General features: G+C 39.3%; 1 long non-coding RNA gene across 2 annotated transcripts in view; it reads right to left on the bottom strand.

Annotated features, from left to right (window-relative positions):
* Positions 1-21579, bottom strand: part of LOC101706174 (uncharacterized) — a 56824-nt gene that overhangs the window by 11761 nt on the left and 23484 nt on the right. The window contains exons 3-4 of one of the 2 annotated variants that reach the window (XR_015441520.1): positions 20403-20556; positions 15383-15498 (exon numbers count right to left, since the gene is read on the bottom strand). This is a non-coding gene — a long non-coding RNA (uncharacterized LOC101706174). The remainder of the gene's footprint in view (positions 1-15382; positions 15499-20402; positions 20557-21579) is intronic. The other variant, XR_001182995.3, reaches the window with a different exon arrangement.

Genomic DNA, 21579 nt, shown 5'->3' with positions numbered 1-21579 from the left:
TGGGAGGAATGAATGCAGCTGGAGTCTGTGTATCAAAAAGCAGTCAGCATATGTTCTGACAGAGACTTCAGCATGTGGAGTCTTAAACTACATTTGGAATTGAATTTCCAGATTCAGTGATTTTACAATGCACTTCCTCAACCCCTCCCCACTCCCTCACCGCTCAGCTCAATGAAACAGATAAATAATTAAATCCCCAAATGCTTTTAGGATATGCTTTGTTGTTGTAACACATCTGCTCCGTGTTGGAGGAGCCCTTCCCAGCAGATGTTCTTTTCCTTTGGCTTGTTTGTTTATCTATGGAAATGAATATCTTAAGCATCCTCCCTGTCATGGCTGTGTCTAGATGTCCCCCAAAGCCTCATGCAGTCATGGGTGGGGCTTTTCAGAGGTGGCTGGATCTACAGTGTGTGATGCTGGGATCAAGGGTGTGTGATTACTAAATCAGTCCACTGATTGGTTTGGCACAGTCCTAAGCCTGGTAGCCTGGAGAGAATATAAAAAGGGCAGAAAGAAGCTGATAAGGGCCCTTGCTTGCTTGCTTTTGCTATTTTCTGCCTTCCATGAACTGTTTCTCCTCTGCAATGACCCTCTGCCAAGCCACCCTGCCTTGGAGCCAGCTGATTATAGACAGAAACTTCTGCAAACTATGAGCTAAGTAAACTTCCTCCCTAACTTGTGGGTGTTGGGTATTTTGTCTCAGCAACAAGAAAGTAACTAAGACACATACCCCACTAAGTTTAATAAAAAGGGATCCTTTCCACACCTATCTTTTTCATTCTGTCCTTGTGGTCCTTTATCAAACCATTATGAACATATGCTGTGTAGCCCATTATTCTTTCTCCCACTTCAGTGCATTAATCTAAGAAAAGATGGCTCCAGACACAGGGCAGGCTACTGTTCTGCACAAAGTCTTCTCTCCCAAGGAAAACAGTAGGCATAGGTGCATGAAAAGGTGCTGAAAAACAGTGTAGTCAGAGTCTGTGAACTTTCATTAGCTCCAACAGAGTGCAGTCTGTTATTGGAGAACTTACTTAGTATAACCCACACATAAACAAGAACACAGAGAAAACAGACAAACTTGACACAACAGAATTTGATGAAGAACCATAAAGTGTACGTTAGTCCAATTTGGGCAGGACTAGAGGCTGTGGGGGACCTCTAAGCAGGCAGGGTTCAGGGTGCTCTTTCTAAAGATCCTGAGCAGAAGGGGACATTTTGTTACCACCAGGGGCCACTCATAGTCTCTGAATTACTGAGAGTACTTGGTGAGTGTCACTAGGAAACTCTTAAGAGAGATATTTGCTTTCTGATTCAGCGTGGATTGGTCAAGATTATGTTGACTCAATAAAAAGACATAACTTAGTCATCTTTGACATACAGATGAGGGAAGAAAGGAAGGGAATTTTAAAGTCAAGTATTGAACAATATTACAGCACAAGAGGCCACAAGGGTGGTTTTTAAATTGTTAAATATTGTAGCAGGAAAATATTTTTTATATATAAAAGGTGAGATAAATATTTGGCTCCATTTTTATATCATTTAATGGCACAAAATCCCCAGAAACTAAGATTTTAATCACGGCGGCTTTTCTTTAACAGCATTTAGTTTATATTTCGTAGATCAATGTCCCATGATAGAAGTATTGCATTATAAAAAGAAGATAGCCTACTTTTTGTTCCTATGGGAAGAAAACATTTTTCTCCTGCCTAGATATTTGTAGAAAGGTTTTTTTTCCACACTTGGAATTCACTTTCCTGCCAGGATGTGTCTGCATGCATGATATTTCGATTGATTTTGATTAGTGACCTCTTTCCATCTGCATATTTAGGCCTTCAGCTCAGAGACAGCCTTCTCCTCTCAGTGTTCCATCACCACTTGTTGCATTTGTAGATTTCCTCTCCAGGTGAACAATTATGCAAATATTAGCAGGATAGTCTCTCTTTCCTAATCTTGAGTGATCACTTTCTCTCTTGACTCCTTTGTTTGCATGCCTTTGGTTTCTGTTTTTTCTTTACATTCCTGATTTGATTTCCCATATTCATTTCTGCCTCCATCTGCCTTAAATTATGGTATTCTTCTACAATAGTTTTTATATTTTCATATTTCTTTTTAGTTCATCCAACTTTGCTTCCAATCTAATCTGCTCTTTTTTATTTCTACTCTAGTTTTTATTCATGATGTTGCTGCTATTTAATATACATTTTTTCTTCTTGGTTCATTTTGTTAAACATTGTGAACAATGTTTAAACATTCTTTTGGATTGCAATATATAATTTTCAAAACCATGCCCAATATTTTCTTAATATTCTTTACTCAGTCTTTCAATAAGGAGTCTCCTGGCTGGGTGTTGGCAAATAATATATGGACTTTTTTCTTAAACACTGCTGTCCATTTTTCTAATTCTGGGTTCTCCTTTCCAATCTTCAACTGGAGTGCAGGGTGATAAGCAAGGTTCCCAGGCTATTTCCTGACACTGATAGTATAACTAGGTAGCGTGGGTCTATTTTGTTGGACTAAGAACCTCTCTATTCCCACTGCTTGCATGATATAGTTTGCCCAATCTTCAGCATTTTATTGCAATATATTCAAATGGATTTAAAACGATTAAGAATCTTGCCCAAATTCCACTCTTAATTTCACGAGTTAGCTTTTGCTTTGTTCACTTTCTTCATGGGTAGCAAGAGAATGGAGGGCCAAGGCTGTATTAGGAGCTGCTGGGATCCCAGATGCCATTTGAGACTGGAAGCCACCCAGCAATTAGCATCTGTTCCATGCTTGGAACCTGGTTGATGGCTTGCATACAAATGAACTTTTGGAATACAACCCCTTCACAGTGGAGGGAATAAACATAACCTAAGTCACTTAATTTCCCTCAAATCAGTTTACAATTTGGGTTTGAACTAAAAGCTGCAGAGTTATCATTTGTAAAGAAATATTCTGTGAAGGGGTGGGATGAAGTCATTAATCTCCTTCCAAGTTTGAAGGAGAGAAAAGAATAAAGAAAAATGAAAACTCCATTTTTCCTCAAACATGTCATTCATTCTTAGAGAGGTTTTGAAAAAAGTGCAGTGAGAAGGTTCCACTTCCAGGAGGCCACTGGTCCCCAGGTGGGCCTCTGCCTGCTTGAGGACCTTTGCCATGGGTGACTGTGGCCTGAGGTGCTTACCAAGAAGCAGATCCTGGAACTACTGGTGCTGGAGCAGCTCTTGATGACCCCGCCCCAAAAGGTCCAGAGCAGGGTGCAAGAATTGCCTCTGCAGAGCATCGAGGAAGCAGCGGCCCTTGTAAAGGATATGTAGAGGGTGCTTGGGAGGCTGAGGCAACAGTTGTCCAGAAGCTTGGAAGATGTGGCAATGTACATCTGCCAGGAGGAGTGGGGGCATCAAAGTCCTAGTAAAAAGCCCCTCCAGGGACACAGTGAGAGTGGGGAGTCACTGGAGCCTCACATTCCCAGTTAGGAGGCTCCAAGTACCTGGGTAGATTGTGGAGGGGAGCCATGGGATCCCAGTGTTCAGAGTTGGAAGGAGGGCATGACCCATAAGGCCAGCTCCAGAGAAAGAGAATTTGAGACCCAAGAAGGAAATGTTCAGTCTGTTTCCCCTGAGGATGCTCACCCTCAGGTGCTGCTCCATGGGCAGGTCAGAGGAAGGTCTCTGGAGTCCTGAGCAGGGACAACCTCCTGACAGCCCAGAAGAGCCCTGGAATCCTCCTCTAGAGGATGGAATGGAGCAGTTCTCAGTGGGAGCTACAAGTTGCACAGAACTTGGACCATATGTCCCTCATGTGGCAAAAATTTCTCTAACAACTCAAATCAGGCATAAGAGAATACATGCAGCAGAAAGACTGTGTAGGGTAGGGAGTGCTGTGAAGTCTTTAGTGTGCACCCACGTTTTTCTCTCATGACATGGAGCACACCTGAGAGAGGAGGCCCATAATGCCTAGAATGTGGGAAATGCTTCAGTCAAAATGTCCATCTGACCCAAGTCGGCACACTCACACAGGTGAGGAGTCCTACCAGAGCAGTGTGTGGGGAAAAAGCTTCTCTGGCAACTTCAACCTCCACAGACACCAGAGGGTACACACAGTGAAGCCCTGCTAGTGCTTGGAGTGTGTGGAGATCTTCACTCCCAGCTCCAACCTTCTTTGGCACTATCAACACTGAATAGAGGCCCTGTAAGAGGGCTGAGTGTGGAGAAAGTTTCCCTCAGAACTTCCAAATGTCATTCATGAAAGATCTCATGAGAGAGAAAGACTTCAGCACTTCTCTGAGGATGGAGAGGCCAGGGATGATGCCTCCTGGAAATACTTATTCTTGTCTGCTACAGTCGGTTCTTACTTGGGCCTGGCAGGTACTCTTGGGAAAAGGAGGGCTGGAGACCAAACAGGTAAAACTCTCCATTGATCGTGACTCTGCTTTGCTGCTCAGCCTTTATCTTTGGTTCAGGCAAGCACTAGTGTCATCATACATTTGATATTTGCTATTCTTTTAATGAACTGGAAAGTGGGGGAGTGAGGGCACTTTCTGATAGTGTGTATATTGACCTGTCAAATTGTCTGCCACCATGTTTTGTAAGGCTGTCTCCTGAAATTTAAAAAGAAAGGAGTTATTTCCACAACAACAAGTTGCGGTTGGTAGTCTCAAATAAATCTTATTGTTCTGTCAAATCTTTCTTTACTCTGTGGATTTCCCTTTTCTCTGTAAAAGACTTTAGTTTGATTTAGTACTACTTGCCCATTTTTGCTTTGGTTGCCTGTACTTTTTAGGTCTTATTAAAAAATCCCTGTCCACACTAATAATGTATTTACACTATTTTTTCTTCCTGTAGTTCCATAGTTTTGGATTTTACATTTAAGCCTTTAATCCATTTTGAGTTGATTTTTTATATGGTAAGAAGTAAAGATCTAATTTTATTTTTCTACATGTAGGTATACAGTTTTTCCAATGAGAGAAAATATTTGCAAACAGTACATCTTACATGAAGTTAGTAATAAAATATACAGTATCAGGAACTCATCTCAATGACAAAACAAACAGCAAAAAAGACCATTTAAAAATGGGCAAAATACCTACAAAGATATTTCTTGCGGGCCTCTGGGCTGCCTTTCCACCACTCCTAGCCCAGAGGAAGGGGCCTCCAGGCTGCCATTCCATGACTCCCAGAGCAGAGGAAGGGGCCTCTGGGCTGCCGTTTCACTGCTCCAAACCCAGAGGAAGGGGCTTCTAGGCCACCATACCACTGCTCTCAGCCCAGAGGAGGTGAGCTGCACAGGTGCCAACAGCATCCCCACCCCATCGCAATGACAAGACACCTGAATAAGTCTCAAAACCATACTTCCAGATCACCTACAGCAACCCCAAAGGGAAATGATATGGAACATAGTAGAGTTACTACTCATTAACCTGGACTCCCTGAGCTGGCAAGAAAAGAGGATCTGGAAAAAATGAAATCAGAAGTAATTTCTCAGATAAAAGCAGAGACTGTGCTCATAATGCAAGACATGATTGATAAATCTAGAGAAGACCTGAGGAACATGATGGAATCTCAACATAGGAAACAAATGGAATCCATAAAACAGATACAAACAGATTTCCAGGAGATTGAAAACTCTATTGAAAGTCTACACAGCAGAATGAGCCAATTTGAGGATAGAATGTCAGATATAGAAGATAAGATTGCAATTAGTGACCAAGAAAAGAAAAATTGCTTCAAAATTGTAAGGAACCATGAGGAATCAATCCAGCAGCTGCTAGATGATGAAAAGAAGAATAACATAAGACTGATTGGAGTCAATGAAGAAACAGGAGAGCGTGCAGATGACATAAAAAAACTGTTCACAGAAGTACTGGCAGAAAATTTCCCAAGCAAGGGAAAAGAAATTAGCATACAGATAAGTGAGGCATACAGCACTCCAACTAGCCTTGATAAGAAAAAAATTCTACACATAGGCATATAATTGTTAAGATTCCAGAAACCCAACAGAACAAAGTTCTACAAGCAGTTAGAGAAAAGAAACAAATCACATACAAAGGAAAGCCCATCAGAATCACAGCAGACTTCTCAACACAAACCATCAAGGCAAGAAGAGCTTGGAGTGATGTATTTAAAGCCCTGAAGGAAAACAGCCTCAAACCCAGATTGCTGTACTCTGAAAAACTATCTTTCAAAATTGATGGAGAAATAAGATACTTTCATGACAAATGGCACCTTAGGAACTTCATGAATACCAAACCAGCACTCCAAAAAATTTTAGACAATATCCTAGGAAAAGACAATGAGGATCACACCCCAAGGAAGCACAACAGAATGAATCCATTGGGTGTAACAAAAAATTAAATGTAAAGGGGGAAAATCCAACAAAAAGAAAAAGTCATGACAATGATAAGTCAACACGTATCAGTTATAACCATCAATGTTAAAGGTCTCAATACACCAATCAAAAGAAATAGACTGGCAGTATGGGTCAAGAATTCAACAATAGGCTGCATAAAGAAACACACTTAATTCAAAAAGAAACTCATAGACTGAAAGTTAAAGGGTAGAAAACAATACTCCATGTGATGGGAACCCCCCCAAAAGCAGGAGTATCTATACTCTTTGCAGATCAAATGGATTTCAAACCCACACTGATTAAGAGAGACAAAGAAGGACATTACATCCTTGTGAAGGGAAAATCCAAGAGGAAGAGATGACAATCATAAATATCTATGCACCAAACACTAGTGCACCCAACTATATAAAACAAATACTAACGGATATGAAAAGTCATATATGCACTTATACGATAGTAGTGGGAAACTCAATACCACACTGTCACAAATAGAAGAACTAGACAAAAAATAAGTAATTAAATACTAGAGCTCAATTGAACTCTTGAACAAATGAACTTAACAGATGTTTACAGAGTGTTCCACCCCACAAAATCAGAATACACATTCTTTTCAGCTGTACATGGGGCATTCTCCAAAGTAGACCACATACCCACTCATAGAACATGTTTAAGTAAGCTCAAAGGAATTGAAGTTATCCCTTTAGACCATAGTATGATGATATTGGAGATCAATAGCAAAATAAACTGCAAGAATTTCATAAATACATGGAAATTGAATAGTACACTTCTGAATAACCAATGGGTCACAGAGGAAAAGAAGAAATCAGACAGTTCCCTCAATTAAATGACAGTGACAATACAACATATTGGAATCTAAGGGACACAACAAAAGCAGCCTCATGATGGAAATTCATAGCAGTGAATGCACATATTAGGAAAACAGAGCAAGTCCAAATAAACAACCTGATGCTGAACCTCAAGCTTCTAGAAAAAGAAGAGCAGGACAAACCCAAAGCTTATACAAGGGAGGAAATTATAAAGTTCAGAGCAGAAATCAATGCAATGGAGACTAAGAGAACAATACAAAAAATTAATGAAGCCAAGAGTTGGTTCTTTGAAAGAATACACAAAATTGACAAACCTTTAGCCAAACTTATCAGAAAAAGGAAAGAAAAGGCCCAAATCCATGCAATCAGGAATGAAAAGGGTGAAATTACAACAGACCCAGCAGAAATCCAGAGGATCATCAATACCTACTTAAAAACCTATATGCCAATAAGATGGAAAACATAGAAGAAATGGACAGATTCCTAGATATGTATGAATTACCGAAGTTGAACAAGAAGACCTACAAATTCTAAACAAACCAATATCAATCAATGAAATTGAAAACATAATTAAAAACTTGCCAACTTATAAAAGCCTGGGTCATGATGGCTTCACTTCTGAATTCTACAAGACGTTTAGAAAGGAACTACTGCCACTATTGTTTAAACTCTTCAATGAAATTGAAAGGGAAGCAAAACTCCCAAATTCATTCCTGGAAGCAAGCATCACCTTGATCCCCAAAGCAGAGAAAGACTCAACTGAAAAAGAGAACTATAGGCCAATCTCACTAATGAACATAGACGCAAAAATCCTTAATAAGATACTGCTGAATAGAATGTAGAAGATCATCAAGAAGATCATACACCCTGACCAAGTGGGATTCATCCCAGGGATACAGGGATGGTCCAACATATGCAAATCAATCAATGTGATACACTATATCAATAGAGCCAAGGACAAAAACCATATGGTGATCTCCATAGATGCAGAAAAAGCATTTGACAAAATCCAACATGCATTTAGGATAAAAATCCTACAAAAAAATCCTGCACACTAAAATCAGGAACAAGACAAGGATGTTCACTATCACCACTCCTGTTCAATATAGTTCTGGAACCATTAGCCAACGCAATTAGACAAGAGAAAGAAATAAAAGGAATAAAGATAGGAAATGAAGAAGTCAAAATGTCATTATTTGCAGATGACATGATACTCTATATAGAAGACCCCAAGAACTCCACTAAAAGTCTTCTAGACTTAATAACCAAATTCAGTCAAGTAGCTGGTTACAAGGTCAACACACAAAAATCAATAGCTTTCCTCTACACAGATGACAGACTCACTGTGAGAGAAATAGGGCAAATAATTCCTTTCACAATAGCATTCAAAAAACTGAAATACCTAGGAATCAACCTAACAAAAGAAATCAAAGACCTCTTCTCTGAAAACTATAGCACTCTGAAAAGAGAGATTGAAGATGATATCAGAAAATGGAAAGACATCCCTTGCTCCTGGGTAGGAAGGATCAACATAGTGAAAATGGCCATACTTCCAAACCTGCTATATAGATTCAATGCAATCCCAATTGAAATCCCAGCAGCATACTTCATGGACCTCGAGAAAACAATCCAAAAATTCATTTGGAACAAGAAGAGACCCAGAATAGCAAAAGTAATTCTAGGCAACAGAGACATGGCAGGGGGGTACTACAATACCCAACTTGAAACTATACTACAAAGCTACTGTGATTAAAAATAAACAAAACATGGTACTGGCAAAGAAGCAGACCTGGGGATGAGTGGAACAGATTAGAAGATCCAGAAACAACTCCAAACACACTCAGCCACCTCATCTTTGACAAAGGAGACAAACACCCTCACTGGAGGAAAGATAGTCTCTTTAATAAATGGTGCTGGAAAAATTGGGTTTCAACTTACCAAAGATTAAAACTAGACCTGTATCTCTCAAAATGCACTAAACTAAAATCAAAATGGATTAAGGATTTAAATATTAAAAAAGAAACCCTGAACCAGGTGGAATAGACATTAGGTAGAACTCTTGAAGACATTGATGTAGGAAAAGATTTTATGAACAAAACTTCAGTTGACCGTGAACTAGCACAATCAACAAGTGGGATCTCTTCTTACTAAAAAGCTTCTGCACAGCAAAAGAAACCACTAGCAGTGTAAAGAGACAATCCACAATGTGGGAAAAATTTTTCACCAGTTTCCCCTCAGACAAAGGTCTACTATCTTGAATCCATATAGAACTTAAAAATTTAGACCTCCCAAATTTAAAGACCCAGTCCAAAAATGGGCATCTGAAATGAACAGACATTTCTTAGACAAAGAAGTAGAAATGGCAAATAAACATAGGAAAGAATGTTCAACATCACTGGTCATTCTAGAGATGCAAATGAAAACAACACTGAGATTCCACCTCACCCCAGAAAGAATGGCTGCTATCATGAAATCCACAAATAACAAATGCTGTCCAGGCTGTGGAGAAAGAGAAATCCTGCTCCACTGCTGGTGGGAGTGTAGACTGGTGCAACCACTGTGGAAATCAGTATGGAGATACCTCAAAGAACTTGGATTGAAAGTCCCATTTTAGCCAGCTATTCCCCTGCTGGGTATCTTCCACAAAGAATTAAAAGAATCATACCACAATGATATATGTGTACCCTTGTTCATAGCAGCACAATTTGTAATAGCTAAAACTTGGAAGCAGCCCAAATGCCCATCAATTGGAGACTGGATAAAGAAAACATGGGTTTTTTTTTTTTTTAATCAAATGGAGTACTACTCAGCCATAAAAAACGAGAAATTAGAGACTTTTATAGCTAAATGTATGCACATTGAGGCCATACTCTTAAGTGAAATAAATAGGACACATATGTGTAAATACCAAATAGTTTCTCTAGTGTGAGAAACTGAAAGTGTTAGTAAGGTCTAAAAGGTATAATTGATAATTTGGAATACAAAGAAAAGGGGCAAAGGGGAAGGGGAAGTGGGAGGGGTAGGGGAAAGGAAAGAAGGGAATGGAGTTAATATTGGAAAAGGAAAAAATGGAAACAAAGTCTTTGTAAATAGGGAGGGATGGAGGAGTTGAAGTGAGGGCAGGGGAAGGGGGAAGAATAAGAACCAAGAGTATGTGAAGGTGCAAATTTCCAACAATGAACATGATTATATTGTATACCTAAAATGTACCAATAAAATTAAAAAATAAAAAAAAGATATTTCTTTAAAGAAGATGTACAAATGGCTGACGGGAACATGAAAAAATAACATTATTAAACATCCGAAATCACAGTCAAAATCACAGTGAGATATTACCTCATCCCAGTTAGAATGAATATTATCAAAAATGACAAAATAAAATAAATTTGGTGAGGATGGGAAGAAAAGGGAACAGTTGCACACTATGGGAATGTAACTAGTCTAATAGTTATGGAGGCTCCTCATTCCTCAAAAATTAAAAATAGGACCGCCCACTGTAGTAGTCTCTCTTCTGGGAATAGAGTCAGTTTGTCAATGATACATCTGGACACTTAGATTTATTGCTGTACTAATCATAAAATCAAGATATAAATAAACCTAAGTACCTATAAATTAATGAATGAATAAATAAAATGTGGTATACATATACAATAGAATATTATTCAGTCCTAAACCTGGAGGACATTATGCTAAGTAAAATAAGACAGATGCAGAAAGATGAATATTACATTCTTTCACTCATATGTAGAACGGAACCCAAAGCAAGCTGATCTCAAAGAAGTGGAGAGTAGAAGGGCGGTTATTAGAGGCTGGAGTGCTTAGCAGGAAGGGGGAAATGGGAAGGTGTTGATCACAGGGTATATAATTGTGGTTAGGAGGAATAAATCTCAGGACACCTATTGTACAGAAAGGTGACTGTAGTTAATGAAGATATATTACATTCTTAATAAATGTAAAGAGTGTAATGCACTCTCTTACCACAAAAAATTACAACTGTAAACTGACACATATATTAATTAACTAGAATTAACTATTCCACAATATATATATTTTTTCCTTGGGGCTCAAACTCAGAATCTATATATTTTTCAAAACATCAAGCTGCACACAATAAAAATACACAATGTTATTTACTAATTTAAAAATAAAAGATAGAATTTAAAAGTCTTACAACCAGTGAGTTTTGAAGAATTTGCCATTGTCATCCAGCTTGAAACATCAGTAATAAGCAGGTGATAGCTCTTGTGATACTGATACAAACAACAAAAATTCCTCTTCCTACTCATATTCCTTCTTCTTGCTAGTCCTCATCTTGGTGTGCCTTTTGAGGGGGATTCTGGAAGCTTTTATAAAAGTATTTCACCAATATTCTCAAAACTCATCTTAGAGAAGGTACAAGGAATGATTAAAACCAGTCTGGGACCAAACCAGAAATTCTTATTGAATAATCTTAAGCAACCTTTCGGATAAAAGGCTAGTGTGTTACCCACTACCCTTGGTAACTGTCCTGGGCAAGATGGTTCTCAGAGCTGCACCTTTGCTGTAGTGTCCGTATAGCCTCACAGAGCTACATGATGGCAGAGGACAAGCAAGCAAGCAACAAATCAAATCAACAGCAACAAATCCAAACCCATCGGTTGCCTATGCACTTGTTCCTCATACACCAAAGAGTCATGTTTAACATGGCATCACCTTGTAATCCATCTCTGGAACACCAGTAACAGTGGAAAATAATGAAATGTGCACTCTTCAAACTCTTGTCCTTTGAATTTGTCAAGGTAATATATTTGAATTTCATGCAAAAATTCAAAACATTTCAATCTGCGTAATTTTTTGTTTTTTAATCTAGGTGTTAGCCTCTTTATGCTGATTTATTATTTTACACCTCAAAGCATCTAGCACTCTATCTTTCACCTGGAATATACACTGCTAAATATTTATTGAATGAATGAATAAATGTATGGGTGGAAATATTGCATGGTAATATATGGATGTGGATAGCTGGTGGACATTATATTGAGAGGAGCTGAAGAGATAAAGTCTTGAGATTCTCTGTCATTGACAGTGGTAGAAACTAAGGAAAATTGCATTTCTCTATTGTCCTTGTGTTTTAGGATTGTGTGAATTCTCTGTTGGAATACTCTCAATCATAGCAGTGTAGACAAAGTAGTGGGTATGGGGAGAGTCTTTAACTCAGAGGATGCTCAGATTCTAATTGCAAGAGTAACATTATAGCCTTTGTAAAGATTTCATCCATATATTTAAATTTATACCTGGTTATATTTTATATATAATGCAATGAGTCAAAAGAGTTTTGACCCTAGGTTTATTCTGTATGGTAAATTTCAGGACAAAAGACAAAAGTTGGAAAGAATAAGTTGATTCACCCAAACATAAGAAATGATTGTCCAACAACATGAGCCTTTACCTTATGATAAAACAGTTGCTTTAAAAGGAGTAAGTTTTTCCAATAGTAGGAAAATTCATCTCATTAACAAATATACAGTGCTTAGAGTTGAGTTTTGACATGTACAGTATTATAAAAACATTTCTTCAATAAAACAAGGGTCAGACTATCTCAAATACTGAGCAAATGACCACTGTATTTTCTAAAAGTTTTGACACTGGCTTACGTGAGGCCTGATGTTTTAGATGAAAGTTGTTATGTTATTCAAGTTTTCATCACTGTGACCAAATGCCTGAGAAAGATAATGTAAAAGAGGAAAGGTTTATTTTGGCTCATGGTTTCGGAAGTTTCAGTCAATGGTCAACTGACTCATAGCTTTTAGGACTAGTGAGGTAGGTGTGTTTTTGGCAGAAGGGCATGACAGAGGAAAGCTGCTCACCTCGTGGTGACCAGAAATAGAGAGAAGAAAGTTCTAAAGTCATAGATAAAGTGGCTGAGGAAAAAGCAAACTTCTCTGTTATGGTTTGTGTCTAGATGTCCCTCCCTCTAAAGCCTCATGTGGTCATAGATGGGGCTTTTCAGAGGTGGCTGGATCTAGAGTGCATGCTGCTGGGATTGGGTAATGCTGGGATTAAACGTGTGATGCTATGATTAAGGGCGTGTGATTACTAAATTAGTCTACTGATTGGTTTGACATAGTTCTGGTTATGGATAAAGAGACAGCCCTCTCTGTGTGTGAGTGCTACCTGCCTGAAGGACAGAGGTCTAGACAGAATACAAAGGGACAGAAAGAATTTGTTGCTTCCTGCTTCCTTCATGCTACTTCACTGCTGGGTGCCTTCTGCCTGGCCTTTGACATGGGCTGTTTACCCTCTGAGTTGCCTCTCTATCATGTCACCCTGTCTTGGAGCCAGCCAATTATGAACTGAAACCTCTACAAATGTGAGCTAACTTTGGGTGTTGTGTATTTTGTCTCAGCAATGAGAAAAGTGACTAAGATTTTGGTACCAGAGAAGTGGGGTCACTGCTGTGGTTGTACCTGACCACGTGGTTCTGGAGCCTTTGAAAGTGGCTTGTGGGAAGTTTGGGAAAGTCTGGAGATGCCACCTAATGAAGCAGCCCTGGAATGCTGTAAGGTGAACTTGATGGGAGATTCTGGTCAGAGCTCAGAAGGTCAGAATACTGATAGGATTGCAGTAAAGACCGGGCTCAAGAGCTTTCTGTTGGAAATAAGGACTGCATTGGCTGTGGGGCTCCAGACCATGTGTGTTATTCTTTGACAGAAAATTTGTCTGCATTTCACTTATGTCCAGAGACTTTGCCTGAGACTGGGATTAACTATGGCATACTATTTAATCTGGCAAAATAAATTTCAAGGCAATCTAATGTTGAGGCAGAGCCATGGTTACTGTTGGGAGTTTTAGCCAAATTTATGTTGAAAATCAAGAGCAAAGTGCTCACAGAATGATTTAGTAGCCTAGCTACTACTTCAGCTGAAGGCAAACTTTGGCTTCATCCATGTAATGCTGATTTTAGATGCATGGAGAATGCAAGAGTTGTGGGGTCAGGAAGGCTTCCATCTAGATTTCAGAAGGTCTGAGAGGCCAAGCTGTTTGTCCGGAGAGGGCAGTGTGTGAACCTGTGAGTGTAAAGCCAAAGGTGCAGTGGAGACCCCAGAAAGTCACAGAAGCCAGGAACATGTATTGTCTAAAGAAAGCTGCAGGAAGGGGGCAGACCTGGTCCAAGAGAGAAGCCATGAGAGCTGCAGCCACCAGCACAGCCATAGCAGTGGAGGCACCCAAGGCCTTTGGAGTTCACATCTTGCCACAGATTTCTTGGATGCTGGACTTAATGTTTGCCTGGCTGGATTTTGTACTTGCTTTGGTCCCATTCTTTTCTATCCCTCTATTTGTAACTTTTAGAATGGGAATGTTTATGTTGTGCCATTGTATGCGGGAAGTTTCCTTTCATTTGTACAGGGGCTTGCAGCTAAGAGTTTGCCTTCAATCTCAGAGGACTTCAGAGTTGGACTTTTCAGCAGTGTTGAAACTGTTATGACTTTATCATCTCTTAGAGATGGACTAAATGCCTAAAGAGATCCACATGAGTCTTTTGGGATCCAGGGACAGAATTTTGTGGCTTGTATCTAGATGGACCCCCAAAGCCTCATGTGGTTATGGGTGAAGAGTTTCAAATGTGGCTGGATTAGTGTGAATGTGGATGATGGAACCCCCACCCTGGATGTGGGTGGCACCAATCAGTAGACTTCCAGCCTGGAAGGAATATACAGGGAGAGAAGGAAGGACGCTTCAGCTGCTTGCTGTTGGTTGCTGCCTTCTCCCAGGCATGCATGGACTATTTGTCCTCTATGATGCTGCTCTGCCATGCTGTTCTGCCTTGGAGCCAGTCGAATATGAACTGAAACCTCTACAAACTATAAACTAAAAGAAATATTTCCTCCTTTAACTTTGAGTGCCAGGTATTTTATCTCAGCAATGAGAAAAGTAACAAAGGCACCTTCAAAGGCACATCTCTAGTGACCTACTTCTTTCAACTGGCCTCCACCTAACAGTGCACTCAGATATGAATCCATCCATGGATTAATCTGTTAACAAGCTTAGCACTCTTAGGATCCTGTCACCTTCCAATCACCACCTCTGAGCACGTCAGCCTCTTGGGGGACATTTTCATCCAAACCATAGCTGTTGCAAAAACTGGTTATACCATTTTAAGCCGAAAGAGAATTTTTTTGTCCTTGAATTATGGATAGTTGATTTTTAAGTCCATATAAATATTGCAATTATGCCTATCTTACCCACTATTATTTTATTGTGTATTTCTTCTCACACATGAAGGCTGGTAAATGGCAAATTTGCAAAGATGGCCACGTCCCTCTTTGTGCCACAGATCTTCGCAAAGGGAGGAAAGTACCTAAGGTATAACCAAGATGTTATGGGAGAAATAAGCAAGGAGAGCATCGTGCCTGCCATTCCTGGCACTTGAAACATCCTGAAACTCCCTGCCACCCTGTGTAGACCAGAGACTCTTAGATTTTCAAGAATAATCACACACTTAGAGCAAAACAAAGAACAAGGGAAACAACAACATCTTATCTTCTCTCTCCCACCAGGACATATTTTTCAAATGACAGTTTTTCTCTCATTATTAAAAATACTGTTTATTTGAAAACAAAGCAATCATGGAACTCTATTATTCCACTCTTCACTATGACAGCAGCCACTGTGGGTATTTGGACACATATTCTTCCAGTACTGCTTTCCACGCACATAAATTGCATGGAAGCAAATTTGAATGGAATATCACTAAACTGCTCTGGGAATCAAGGAAGTACAAGTATGGCACTGAATAAGTGAGGTCTGCACTTTGCAGGCAGTGGGAGCCCACTCAGGACACAAATCTCCTTCCATGTTGCAAACTGTTTGTGAGGAAACCCAACTGCTTGGGACCAGTGTGACAGCAATCAGTCCCAAGCTCCTCTCTCCCGGTGAAGCCTGGGACAGTATGACTGCGTCAACTCACAGAACCCAGAGCCACATTTCTCCAGTCCCTCTTGTGTTAACTTTGCTTAGGTGTGATCTAGCCAAATTTTGAACTGCTTCTATTTAGAACGAAGCATTAAAATATCTCAACCCAATAGCTACTGACATAATAATGTGTATAACATTTTCCCATTCAGTACTGTCTTATATCATTTCTTACTGTTTTTCACTTAGTACTGCCTCAGAAACCTCATGAAGAAGGAACTAGCAAGCCCATTTCACAGCTATAGAAACTGGAATTCAAAGAAACGAAAAGATTTGTCCCATTTCACACATCCTGTAAGTGGTACTGTCAAAGAAAAATCTCACATCTTGATATGCAAACCTTGTATTTTGTATCCCAAGTTGCTATTTTATTATTTTGAGACTGAAACCATCATTTTCTCTTTCTAAAAAAGTACTTTGGTTTCTGAAAATAGGGATTCTAGGGTGCTGATCCTAATGACTTGTTTGAAAGTAGAAGCCAATTAGACAGGAAACCAAACAGAGGTGGAGACAGGCTTAAAGGTGAGGGGAAGCAAGGCATTCATCTGGGTGTTGGGCCGATTCTCTGAGTCATTCAGAGGGATCATGAAGCAGAGTGAAACATAGCATGGTTCCATTTCACTGTTAGTGGATTTTAACTCACTTATAATTCAGCAGTAAATGGAAGCATCTATGGTTCTTTGAAGATCTAACGTCTCATTATTTCTCTGAAATATCATTGAGTGACTGTTTTAATCAATGTTGGCATGGATACAAGTCTAGTAAAATGCAGGGCATCCAAATCTAATTTACATTTTTCCCCAATTACCATTTAACTCATCTGATATTTGGCACATGGCAAACTTGTCCACATTCCAGATATGAGATCTCTGATACTTTTTATCTTACAAATAACACTCTGTGTTATTTTTCTTAATTGAAAAATAATATATGTGCATTTAATGACTTTTGAAACACAGGGAAATTTGTAATAAATAAAATAACGATTGCTGTGCCACAGCCTAGATACAAAGAAAATCAGTGTATGGTGGATGATTTGTGTCACTATGCATATGCTCATATTTTAAGTAAAATTGAACTTCTATTATCTATAGTACTAAGTTTTAAACTGATTTATAAAAATTAATAATATAATGTGAATAGTTTAATACTCTTCTAAAATTTATTTTAAAATCTGCCTATTTAGTTCCATAATTTTAAAAACAAATATTTCACTATTGGATTTTAGATTTTCCAACTTTTCATCTTTTATAATCATATTTTAATATATCACTGAATGTAAACTTTCTCCATGTTTTTGAGGAATGCTTTTGGCTACAAGTTCAGAAAAGCTTACTCACAGTGTCTACAGTGGGAGAGCTGTTTTTCCAATGTAGTAAGACATAAGAGAGTGTAAAACCAAGGCCTGTGTACTGTCTGAATAATGCTTAAAAGTGTAGGCAGTTCCTATCCTTTTCCTCTCCTAGCCTGAGTATTTGCCTTCTTATTTATACCATTGGAAAATATTACTGCAATATGACTACCATAGCTCCAGGCACCACATCCATACCCATGGCAGGAAGAAATAAGGAGCCATATTACAGAAAATTGCCGCTGGTAGTCTGTGACATGTGTCCACTTTAGATGTAAACAAGTCTCAGGAAATCTCCTCTAACCTCTGTATAGGGTGTGATCAGAGCAGAAAGGAGCTGAAAGTAGGCATTAAGTTGGCAACTAACAGTGTCTGCCATGTCGCTAACATAAAACAAAAAGTTCCCCCCTAGTAAAAGTTCTACAAGAGACAGTTTTAGAGCTATGCTTTTCTCTGGTATAAAATTAATGTATGTTCACTGTAGAGTTAAGCAAAAACAGAAGAAAAATATACCTAGATTTTTTAGCCTTTATTTCATAATAGCTCAGGCAGCTCTATATAGAGGCAGAATTAGGGAGTGCTGTAGTAGACACAATTACTAGTCCTAAAATCTCTAAATAAATACCTAACAGACAAGTGTACTGAGGTTCTGTTCAACAAATTCCTTTTAAGCTTGAGTCTAATAAACTAGGCCTACACATTAAATCCACTGATTGTTAATAAGGATTGGCATTAAAATGCATAAACATATATTATGCTGTTTAATAATATAATTGTATATAAAATGCTGCAATAATGCAGAGAAGAAGTAATTCTTTGGGGGGAAATCAAGAAAATCTTACAAAAGATTCTAGAATAGGAACTTAAGATTCATTTATAATTTTATTTGTGGACAAGGGAAGATCACAGAGATGGAAATAAGTGTTTGAGATTCAGAAAACTCCGTGTAAGAAAGTATACAGGAGTAAAACCAAAGAACACATGGTAGAAATGTCAAGGAAATGGGATTAATGGACTGCAAAGCTTGAGAGGTGGAGGTTCATGGGAGTGGGGTGATGGGAAGGTGGATGTAAAGCAGGGCTCTGTTGGCCTCTCTGCCCTGGTGCTCACGAGGAGTCTTAAGACCACTCAGCCGAAGCAGAAGGGGCCTTGCTCACAAAGGTCACTTCTCTGCACTATATCTTACAGATACACAGATGAAAAGCCTGAAAACAGCCAGCCAGTTAAACAGACAATTGCAATAATCTGTGAGAACGCACCCAGAGGCATCACAGTTCTGACTTGCTGTCATGGGAACGTCTTTGTCATGGGAATTCCAAGGTGGAGCATCTACATCCTTCTGCTTGTTCCAGTAACTGTAGTGTTTACGTTCTTCTCACTCGATCTAGGAGCTCTAGGTACGGTATAGCACAGGAATCCCAAGAATGTGTGTTTAAAACCCTATCACTGGGTGTCAGCATTCTGAATTCCGGAGTATCAGTCTCAGTCATGAGATAGGAACTGATCAGGTCCCTCTTGCCCTCCCCTTCCCTTTCCTGGTTTTAAAGAAATAGTTCCTTCCTTCCTTCCTTCCTTCCTTCCTTCCTTCCTTCCTTCCTTCCTTCCCTCCCTCACAGTATTTACTGCTGTCACAAGATAAGGTGTTTCTCCATCTTCATTTCAAACCTGGGTCTTAAAATCTTTCTGTACCCTCTGTTGGCCAACCATATGCGAGTCAGGAAAAAACAACATATAATTTTGTATTACAATTCAAGACATTCAACAGCAATAGAAGGGAACTCATTTGGTTTAATAAAGCCTGAGAGTAATGAAAAAAGAAACTGTGAAAGTCTAATTGCCCTACACATGTCTGACTCTAGAGAGCAGTATTTCCTTCACCTCTCTTCTCTACTTGCATACAAATTTTCTTTGATATCAAGGGAAAAATCTAAAGAGACAGAAAGACTTCTTATGCTAAAAACAAACAAACAAAAAACCAAATAAAAACAACAAAACAAAATAACCAGTAAGGGAGTAGACATCTATTAGTAGAAAAAAATGAGAAGCAAAAGGTATAGGAGTCATGGGAATGGCAAAGGAGGAATCAAAAAAGGAGGGCCCCAGAGAAAGGTAGAAGTTAAGGCCAATCCAGTTGAAGTTGTAAGTTATACATGCCCTCTTGGGGAGCTAGAGGTGTGAAGTGAATAGAACAGAAAGCCATTTCCAATTCCCTAGTACTTCTTAGACTATGTGGACATGGGTTATAACAGGCAGAATAGCCCAAAGAAACTAAGGCCCACAGGGCTGCTAGCTTCATATGCTCAGGGACTGAATCCCTTACTTGCCACTTGAATCAAACCTTGTAGAAATAAACTGTGGGCCAAATTTGGCCTGCAGCAGTAGTTTTGAGGGCCATGGTTTAGAATGCTGCTGGACACATGCAAATGATTCATATATATTAGTTGTCATGATGATGATGTTATTGGTATTATTAACTACATGTAAAAGATTCATATATATAGCTATTATTATATTATTCGTACCATTAAATGATCAGCGTATTCTTCTAGATTCTTTTTTTGTTTGATAATTACCCAAGAGTAAAATTTCCAAGTTGATGTCCTATCCCATTCTTCTAAAGGTCATAACAAAGAGGTTATGTCATATTAGAATGCCAATAAAATTTATTTTTTAGAAACAAATCCTGATTAAAATACACACACACACACACACACACACACCCCAGTAGATTAGATTGTGTGAAGTTCTCATCTGGCATAAATTTACTATCTCAAGTGTTTATAACACTTTTCTTGGACAATTCAAGTTTTAAGATTGATTTGTAGGACTCAGGTTTTGCGGGTCGTGCACACAGGTGAGAGCCATTGTTTAACAAGACTGGTCCTCCTGGGCACCATCCTTGCTGGGGTCACTGTTACTTTTATCCAGAAAATTCCCACCTCTCAAAGCGACACCCAGGTCCCAGGAGCTGGTTCTGCTGGCTTCTGGGCATCTCTCCCACAGGTCCATCCACTCGGTACTGCTCAGGCTAGGGCAGCAGCTCCAAGCGTATGACTGGGACTTCTTGTCTTGGGGAGTTACTGCTGAAAAATGCTTGAAAACACACATTTGGTGTGGATGGTAGGTTAGCCTGAAGCATCTTGGTCTATTTGAAAGCTTGAATATCCTGGGGATGTTACCTGTCGTCCTTGAAGGAGAAAACTATTTCCATGGTTACAGTGTCTAAGCCAAAACTAAATGGAATGAGTAATACTAGAATGGCATTAATCTATACAGGAAGTGAGGTTCAGAAAGTTTGAAAGGTTTTCCCCAGGTGACATTGGGGCAAAGTGGCAGAAACTGAACTAGTTTGCAAGTATTCTGACTATCACGATGAGGCTCTTTAGATTTGCATTTACTTAACCAGCATGTTCCATTTTACAATCACTCCAAATAAGTGAAATTGTGTTTTACACTGGGATACTAAATGGCCTGCAAATAGACTTTGCAAAATTATATTTGGGTTCAAACACATTTAGATAAATATTGGGGAAATCTCTGCAGATTGGTGCAAAAAGAACAAATCATTTTCATTTAAACTTGGATGTTTTCCACAATAGGACACATTTTTATCAGGCCACCAAGTTCTTTGTGCCACAGGCCTTTCAAGAATTGGTTTTCTGGAAAGGGAATCAACAAATATGATCATCATAATTCTGCCTTCATGCAGTTTAAAATTACTGAATGGGGGTCTCAGCATCAGCCAATGGCACACTCAAATTGTTTAGGCTTAGGAAGTTTAAAGACTTACTGAGTTGTGGGCAGGGTTAAGGAAACCAGAGGAAACCAGGGAGGGGTGCACCTGGGAACTGAAGCAGAGGGGAGCTGTTCTGCCTGGGGTATGCAGTGGGCGTCATGGTCTGTGTTATGGAGGGCTGCCTAACAGGACCTGTGATGCAAAGGACGCAACCACTGTGACAAACGTGGCATAGCAGAGGAGAAGGTGTGAAAGCGAATTTTCCTGCTTTCCCTAACCCTTCTCATGCCTTCCAGTGGTGGAGTTCCGCCAGAACCCAGGGTAGGAAAGCTGCCTGGGCCACGCAGTGTACGGAGTGCAGTCTCCTGGGAGACAAGGTA

The sequence above is a fragment of the Heterocephalus glaber genome, unplaced genomic scaffold, assembly GCF_053883595.1.
Source record: "Heterocephalus glaber isolate CG9 unplaced genomic scaffold, H.glaber_assembly_v1.0 deba00000281, whole genome shotgun sequence".
NCBI classification, from domain to species: domain Eukaryota; kingdom Metazoa; phylum Chordata; class Mammalia; order Rodentia; family Bathyergidae; genus Heterocephalus; species Heterocephalus glaber.
This window is presented reverse-complemented; position numbering and strand designations above follow the sequence as displayed.